The sequence below is a fragment of the Cryptomeria japonica genome, chromosome 7 (genome assembly GCF_030272615.1).
Source record: "Cryptomeria japonica chromosome 7, Sugi_1.0, whole genome shotgun sequence".
NCBI classification, from domain to species: domain Eukaryota; kingdom Viridiplantae; phylum Streptophyta; class Pinopsida; order Cupressales; family Cupressaceae; genus Cryptomeria; species Cryptomeria japonica.
In genome coordinates, this window is record NC_081411.1 from 70,189,314 (window position 1) to 70,198,533 (window position 9,220).

General features: G+C 32.3%; 1 long non-coding RNA gene across 2 annotated transcripts; it reads left to right on the forward strand.

Annotated features, from left to right (window-relative positions):
- The first annotated feature begins 2,617 nt into the window (after positions 1 to 2,617).
- Positions 2,618 to 6,999, forward strand: LOC131064492 (uncharacterized). 2 transcript variants are annotated; one of them, XR_009111284.2, is made up of 4 exons: positions 2,618 to 2,944; positions 3,042 to 3,204; positions 6,019 to 6,424; positions 6,640 to 6,999. It is a non-coding gene; the product is annotated as an uncharacterized LOC131064492 (long non-coding RNA). The 2 variants fall into 2 exon arrangements; XR_009111283.2 differs by having other exon boundaries at positions 2,618 to 3,204.
- Positions 7,000 to 9,220: the final 2,221 nt, after the last annotated feature.

Here is a 9,220-nt window from a genome sequence, read left to right on the forward strand (position 1 = left end):
TAGTGTAACATGTGAATGTCAATGCTTCATGTATAAGGCCTAACTTGACCCAAGAATATGCAACCATTTTCACATGAAGACTATTGGTGTTTCCAATTGATGTCTACAAATAACCTTTGTGAGCAGCCAAACTCAATTTTCAAGGGCTTGGATCAGAGGCCAACTAACATAATTTTAACTAGGGATAAGGAACTAGTTATATCATCTACACTTTAGGCTTTGTTAAAACTAGGTGGGTAAACCTTTTAGCAATACTTCATAATCCTAATTCTTTTCTTTGAGTACTACAACATATATGCTCTCAATATTTTATATAATCAGAGAAGCATTAGACTTGACTGGATATGGCTTTTATCCCTGATTCATACACTCTCAATCACCTTGACAATAGACAATTCTAGTACTGAAACTTAAAAATTCAAAATAAAAATGATCTGGTAAAAGATGATTTCTTTGATTGTTTCTTATGCCGGATTAATATTAAAGACTTGACCAGTGCTTGTCCATTGGGCTAGATGAACCATTATTACAATATCCATAATAAAAAAACATTCTTCATCTATATGATTAATTATGATTATCCATTTATCTATTCATGATTTTTGTTGTGTTTGTTGCTTTTGCAATCTACATAATATCCCTTTTCAATATGTTGTGCCAACCCGCTAAATTGATTTTCTTTCTTTTATTATTTTATTTCTGTATTGAATTTCTTTCTTTTATTACTTTATTTTTCAATGTTAAAAAGATGAATGGAAAATAGAAATTCCCACCAAAAATATATTCTTGACAACAAAACTCTCCTCCTAGATGGATGCCCATAAATAAATTATTTTAAACTATAGTTAAAAATTTGTATACATACATTTGTCTTTTGGATACCCTAAATTCTAAGGATCAAATGAAATGAGTTCAAAGCAAAAGTGAATGGGATAAACTAAAGGTAGGTCATAGAGCCACATCATTTAATATTTAACTTTTGTAATTGTTATTACAATTTCTAATATAGGATTAAAAAGAATTTTTTTAATTTTTTCATAATTAAATATTGTGTCTTTTAACCAGGCTCATTTTTCTAAGTAATGCTAAGATTGTAATTTCTTATTTTGCTCACATTTGGTTGAGTGTGACACATATAATATAACTTTACAAATATCAAACAAATAAAATAGTGTTATAATATATCTTTCATACATTCATTTCTTACATGATTGTAGAACATATGACTACAAAAGTAATTTTTATAATAGTTCAAAAAGTAATGATAAAAATCCACTAACTTCTTTTTCCAATTCAATATGACCAAATGCTGAAGAGAAGTCACAAATACACAATACTTATAAAAATTTTAAGCCAACCTTATTTCTACATAAAAAAAAAATTATATAAGGAATATTAGCTATGTAGAGACAAAAATTATTTCCAACACAACGATTAATGAGAATGGAATTTAAGGTACATATGCATTCACCAATTTAAACTTATCCACAAATTCAGAAAGGGGGCAGAAGGCGTAAGTAACTTTTTAAGGTCAAGGAAAACAGAAATCTGAATTTGTCGGGGCCATCTAAGCATTTTCTTCCACAACTCTCACTTTCACTTTCAGTTGTGCCAAATTCACCCCAAAAATCAAAGATGGGACAACTTCGAGGCCTTGCCCAAACAAAGTTCAATGCATAGTATTTGTAATAAAATTTATTAAGTAAAAAGTTTTATTGTATAATTTTTTCTTATGACGTCGGTCTAAAATGCAATAAAAACTAATCTATTATTTACACAATTTTAAACTTTCATAGTTGTTTTCATATATTGCTTTAAAAAAAATTAGTACAAATCTTTTATTTTCAAGAATTATTGTAAAACTAATCTAAATTCTTTTGCTATTAAATCATCAAATTGATCCAAATTATTAAAACAAAGGTACTTGAGGCAATGCAATCTCTTGTTGAATATTCAGCTTCCGTTATTTGAATGTTTAATGCTTAAGATTCAAATAGTTTTTTATTTAGAATGCATTCATCATTTTTTCTATATGAGAATATTTTAATGAGCCATTTCTATGTATAAATCGTTGTGATTTAAGCTTGTGTTTTTCCCAACATAATAGCAGAATGATAGGTAGTTACGGAGCTGAACGTAGTAGGTAAAAACAAACATGCGATGTCTTTGGTGTGACGTACTGTCAGCATTTAACAGCTCTAAAGACAACGACGTGTAACAGATTTTTCAATATACAGATGAAGCAGTGAATATCTTCTGTTCTATTTTTAGCAGTCGGTGGAGAACCATTTCACTATGTATTTACTACAGTCGTCCGTATGTATATTTTGGGAACTGTATTTAGTGCAGTGCATGTGAGCATGATATTTCTAGTATCTGAGACTTTTTTACTTTTAGTTTTTATGTTTACATTGTTTTAGGACTGTTTTATACTTTTAGTTTATGTTTACATTGTTTTAGGACTGTTTTACTTTTAGTTTATGCACGCGTGTCCTCCACATCTGCAGCGGACGGCTTAAATCACATTATTTGACGATAAACGGGCCCTCTTACAGCAATGCTTCTCACTTGTTTGCTGTTACGCAGAGAATAGTGAAATCTGAAACCGCGTAAAGAAAGAATTCGTACTTCCCCCATTCTTTCTGCGTTCTTTCCCCGCCTCTTCCACGCATTATTTCTACTCATTTTATTCATGACCCTTCTTCATTCATTCGTTTTATCCTTTCTGTATTCGTGTGCTTCGCCATTTTGATCAGTTATCTGGCAAAATCCAAGCCCAGTTCCTATCACTGGTCTTGCTTGTTTTTACTTCCTCTTCCATTGCATTCTATGCTACCCAAAACCACGCTGTATACGCGATGCCAAGGTCTGCAAAAGCCTGAGCCAAGATGATGTAAATCATGTCGCAACCGAGTTTTACCAGAGAAATTTGTCTCCGATTCGGGTCTGTACAAACAAAATTTAGGTGTTTTCTTTACAATTCCCATTCTGCATTTCTATTTTCGCTTTCTGACGAGGGTTCGAATCTCGGCCGCGCGCAGTTTCTTTTTAAGCTTCAAACGGAGGGCAAAATAAAGGCACGTAAATAGCTGTTCAGAGTTGCAGTAGAGGTAGAATGGAAGGAAGAGGGATTGAGGTAGATCTGGTGGAGTCGTGGATGCCCTTGTCTCTGATATTGCTGAACACAAGAAAACTGCTCTCCAGGTACATATGTCCTCTTCTCCCTTTTAACATGCTTAAATTCTTAATGCTAGGATTCGAACCCATAACGTTTTATTATCTTTTGCTCGAATGCACAATAGCTTGAGGACTCCTGGATTTCTGCTCAGTTTTACCCTAGCATTTAGACAGTTGCTCTTGATCTCGGCCAGTATTAAACCACACTAAGTTAGCCGATAGGCTATATATGGTGGCAAATGCCACCGGATTTTCCTCATGTCTGACGCCGCCGGGCTATTTTATGGTCAATCTGATGTCGAAAAAAATGACTATTCCGTATTTATCAGTTCGCCCATGTTGTGCCGTCTCTCACATTACTATTTCGTATTTATCAGCTCGCCCCTGTCGTGTCGTCAACCAGAAGCTCCCCTTAATTAAGATTGCTGAAAATGGACAGGATTGCTTATATTCCTTAAGGTCTTTTGCTGGCTTGGCTGGCAGCCCAAAAATGGTCTTCCAAATTCTATTCCTTAGGAAACAGGTTTTGCAATGTTATTGTTCCTTATCCCTCTGTTTCTTGTATAACATAGCTAGCTTAGAAAAACCATGAAAAGATGGATTTTGACTCACTGAATTTCCGAAGCACAACTTATTCAAAAAAATGAAGAGGAATTCACTAGGGAACTTGTCAGGGCCGTCTCGTAGAGGAACAATCCATGCCTTTCCAGATTTTTTTCTGCACAGGATCCATTTCCGTGTTGAAGAATCAATATCTCCGCTTATTTTCCATGATCTTTCAAAACAAACATTCCTGAATCTGATCCAAAAATTCATCATAGTCACAGCACTGCTCAGAATTTTCATGGTCGGAGAAGAATTGCTGTGTAAAAACCTTCACTTTGATTTCCCTCTGTTTTTTTCCTTTTTTATAATAATCGTGTTTAAGAAAGAAAATCCAAATCACCAAAGCACAAAAAAGAAGTTCTGCACCTAAAAAAATAAAAACAACAATCTTCCACAAACTTGCTCTGGTATTCAATTTGTCAGTTACAAATACAATAAATCTAGAACTGTTGAAACGGCATCCTTATAATATTCAACTTCCGCACACAACAAATTTTAATGCGTACTAAAAGAACAAGATTAGAAAAATATGCAAACCCAAATCGAAAATCTGATCTCCATTTCCAATCTTCGTCTTGCTGAGTGTCCATTACGATTCCTGGTTGCTTTCAGTCCCACCAATTCTTCCTTAAAATGGAAGTGAATCCACCAAGAAAACTCCATGTGGACGGAGAGAAGACATATGGAGAGACGTGGAATTTTTAGTGACACGTTGAGGTGGATTAATTATTTGTCTTGGTTTTAGCTTTTTTTTTTTTCCTCTTTTTAATTTTTCAAATGAAAAATAGAAAAACTCAGTTATGAAAATGTGCAAAGCAACCACTGAAATCACAAGTAAAAATTTAAAAAGCTATTGCTTTAATTTTCAGCAATATACGGATTTCAATGCTAAAAAGTAGAGTTTTGTGGAACATGTAGACATTGTCCTAGGCGGGGAGTAATATAACTGTCTTTGCCCCCATTGACTTAAGATTCTCACACCTCAGTTTAAAAGGGATTCTCTGTAACAATTGAATTATTATTACATATATTAATAGTGATTTATAAGTTTTACAATATTTTTTATTTTTAATTATGAAGATATTATGGTATACCTTTTGTTTTTCAAAATCCTTAGAATCTACAACTTGATCTAGAATATTTATGATCATCAATGACAGTTGTTTTTGTAGGAAGCAATTTATATACATAATAATTGAATTTGAATCTGATATGTGATAAAAAGAATCAAAGAGAAATAAATTGTATTTAAAAAAAATATATTAGATTAAGTGTTGTTTTATTGATGAAGTTAAATGAATTATTAAAAATCTATTAAGAATCATGTCATACTTAGCTTACAAGATTGACATCTTTAGTGGATGAGATTGGGGTTGTGTTTTGGATGTTGTTAGACTAGATATTTCTTCAAACTTTATTCTAAGTCAAGTCAATGTAGGTGACAATTATGCATTTGAAGGCAGAATTATAAAAAAATATACTAAAAAGTTTCAAATATTCATAAAAAAATATATTATAACATTTCTATATAAACATTGGTTAAATAAATAAAAAATATAAGTAAAAATGGATTAGTTAAATAAGCTAATTTTAAAAAGTTTTAAATTAATAAATTAAAATGTTATTTTAAGAATAAGGTACTTTAATAGTAAATACTAATAATATTGAGGTAAAGTGAGAAAATACATTGGATTAGTTAATTTTGTATTGTTTTTGTTATATCTACATGTATTATGTGGAAGTATAGTGTTTATTGTTAAATGTGATTTTCAACATTCATAAAACAGTTTTATTGTATTAATATTCATTGTTGAATGTAATTTTAAACATCCATAGAAAAGATATTGTAAATAAATATTTTTATATTATAATTTAAATCTATTCATGTATTTTATCTATTTTAATTTAGCTTTTAAATTATTATTTTCTATTTTACAATTATAATAAGAATGGCTTTATTTTATTTACATTGTTACTTGCAAACTATTTTTTCACTACTTGAGAAATAAGTGTATTTACGTAGCAATTGCTTTAATTAGCTTTACAATACTTTGAAGATAATAAGACATTGCAAATTTTAATATCTAGAAAAAATATATATTTATGAAGGCAATTGATGATATTTTGATGAAGTGAAATATTATACATTTTAATACTTGTAAAGAAATAATTAACACCATAAACGTACACCATTGTTGGTTAGATAATAGCTGTGACGTTTGTTTTTCACTTCAGGATGGAAGGGGTCTCGTGACAACATTTGGATGGTCCACTGCTTCTGCCCGCGCCTGTCAATGAAGGAGGAAGACCAGTACAAGGAGATACCCCGAGATCTCCGTTATGCTTTGAGTCATCAATAGCTTACTGCAAGCTTCAATTGCACCATGACATGTAAAGAACTCTGTTGAAAGCTTGGTAATTGTACAACCTCCAATGTAGGGGTGCTTATAAACTAATCCCCTTTAGATTATAATCAGCAGTAATTCCTGAGGTTGTAACAATTACTAAGCTTTGAACGGATTTCTTTACAATTTCTCTGATAAAGCCCTAGACCTTCAATGCCTCGCTTATTGTAACCCTCAAACAGGGTCATCTACAGGTCGAAGCTTTTGCTACTGCAAGAACCCACAAACAATGCACTGTGAGTAATCTTTTGCTTGATCTTTTGGAACAGGACGAGCTTCACCACCACAATCTTTTATTTTTCATACTTTTAAATTAAAAGTATTGTTATTGGGCCATAGGGACAGTCGAGGGATGCTCGGGTATCCCTTGTCCATTCCAGGGACAACGAGCTATCCCTTGACTCTTTTGGATTTCCTTAAATGCGCCTAAGATGTTTCCTAATCTTTGCAGATTATTTAGATGGTGGAGGAGGCATTTCCAATCCGTCTCTGCATTCTCGGGACCTTTCCAAATAGGGATGGCCTCAATTTTGTCATGGACGCGTCCCCGGGTTACATAGTTACAAATGCTTATAGTGTTATGCTTTGTTCCTTTGGTAAAGCTATATCATGTGGTATGTTGTTTGTAATAAAGGTGTTGATGTTGTTTCCATGTGTTTTATTATGTTGATAATATATGTCACATAAAACACATAGATTATTAAGTCAAATACCTTTACTGGATTGCCCCATCATGGGCCCTAATAAGAAGTTACATGCAACGAATTTAACCTTTGGCATTGTACAAATGAATGCAGTTATTTTATATTTATATCCGGTGTTCATACCGTTGAATCTTTCATGCATTGATAAGAGATCTTCACCAGATTTGTTTACCAACAAATATTCAGGGTGACAATAAGGCCAACCCCATCCGTTTCTCGAAATTGATATGATATTGCCCATTCTCACAGAATAGATTATGTTCGTAGTATGTAAACTCTTATAAATTATGTAATTGCCCTCTTGATCTTATGTAAATTTTATGTTGTTATGATTAGATCAAACTAGCAGAGGCCCAAACCATTACATACCTGCTACAGTGAAGATAGACTCACAAGGAGTGTTATGTCAATACTAGAGTGTCAACTACCAAAAAAGAATAGAACCCAATAGGCACCTAGAACCAAACACCACAAAACTAAAAGGTTAGACTAGACTAAATTAAAAAATAGAATAAAAAACCAATAGACACACCCGCACTAAAGTCATGAACCAATACCCTACCTAGTGGGGGGCTTCTCAATTTTCTAATCTTGGTTCATCGCTTTCACTTTCTCAGAAAAGGAGAGCCTCTTGCTCAAACCTTTACCAGAAGAAATAACTATAGACTCGGCTTTTGGTAAAAGGAATATGATATGTAATTATAATTTATGTCCAATGAAATGCTTCCATGTGTCTTTGAGGGGAAAGGGTGTCATATACAATACCTAAGGGGCATGCATATACATGTTTACAATGTCTTCTAAACTAAAATGAGTCTACTTTTTCTTGTGCCCCAAGATTGAGACATACTATTTTCATGAGTTGCCAAATTGGCGTGTGCCCCAAAGTGTTGCCTGGCATATTTCTTTATAAAGTACAAAAGTTAAATTTAATGAAATTTAATGATTAAACTAAGTGCAATTGCATTCTTTTAAATATAAGGCCTTAGCAATAAAACATACAAAAATATGTTAAGTTGGCCCTTCGTAGAAATTGATTAGGTGGGAGCTAGAAAAAAATGATGTTTAGTTGTTCTTCTACTTTTCTAAGATGTCTATATAAAGAGGTAGATTCTAACAAAATCGATCTCTGATGTTTATGATTAGCTTATCTTTGATCTTGATTTTCAATCTTAATTTGAATGAATATGAAGTTTTATAGGCTGTTGAGAAGCAATTTTTGTGTTTATAGCTATGTAGCAATTTGCCTCTTTTTATTTAGGTACCTTCAATTGGTATCATAGCTATTTATTGTCTTCACTTGGTGTCAAAGGGATGTTCAATAAATTATCTAGATTAAATCACTGAAATTGCTAAAAGATCCAAAGAGATCTGACTAGTAAGAAGGAAAGTAGATGAGATGAGAAGATCATTTCTTTCAAGACAAAGATTAATTACAATTCTTGTAGTCATAGGAAGAGGAAGATCATATATAAAAGTTGATTTGCATGAGGGAGATCACAAAAAATAATTGTGATATTTTTTCAATCACTAAAGTCAATCCTATTGTCAATTCAAAAGACATCATTCAAAGGTGAAATCCACCCTCCAAAGAGGAAGCAAAGTTAAACTAGAATTTGCATGTCAACTAGAGAAAAAAAATTGAGGTTTTGAATAACCTGATGTTTGAAAAGAAGGTGCAACTAGACAAGATGTAGCCCAAACAACAAAGAGATCATCACATGATACACCATAGTAGGAGAAAATCTTGTTTGAGTCAAAAGAAGATACCAAAGTTTTTTATGTTGAAGCAATCCAATTAGTAGTTGAAATTAAGGGGGAGAATGTTGGCATGTTAATTTCCCCACCATAATACATCAAATATAGTTTGAACTATCGTTCTTCGCATGATAAAAAATTAGGATTTGTACAATTAGAATGAAGTTGTTAAGAGTAGTTGGTGCATGTGTGTTCTTCTATTTTTAGTTGCTCCATTATTTGTCTAAGACCTCTATATAAAGAGCTAGATTCTAATGAAATTTGTGTCTCTGATCTTCCTAATCAACTAATCCTTGATCTTGTGATCAAGAGGATTTTTATTCTCAATTTGAATAAATGTGAATTTTTATTCGGTGTTGAGCACCAATTTTTGTGTGTTTATTTCTATGTAGCTATTTTTCTATGTTTATTTAATTATCTTCAATTGGTATCCAAGCTATTTATATTTTGCAAAAATGTGGATATGTCTTCTCCCTAGTTTAGATACATGGGTATATAGTTGAGACGGATATGATACTCTTCAAAAAAACATGAATATCGCATCCTTAAATGAGCCTATATTTGAGCTAT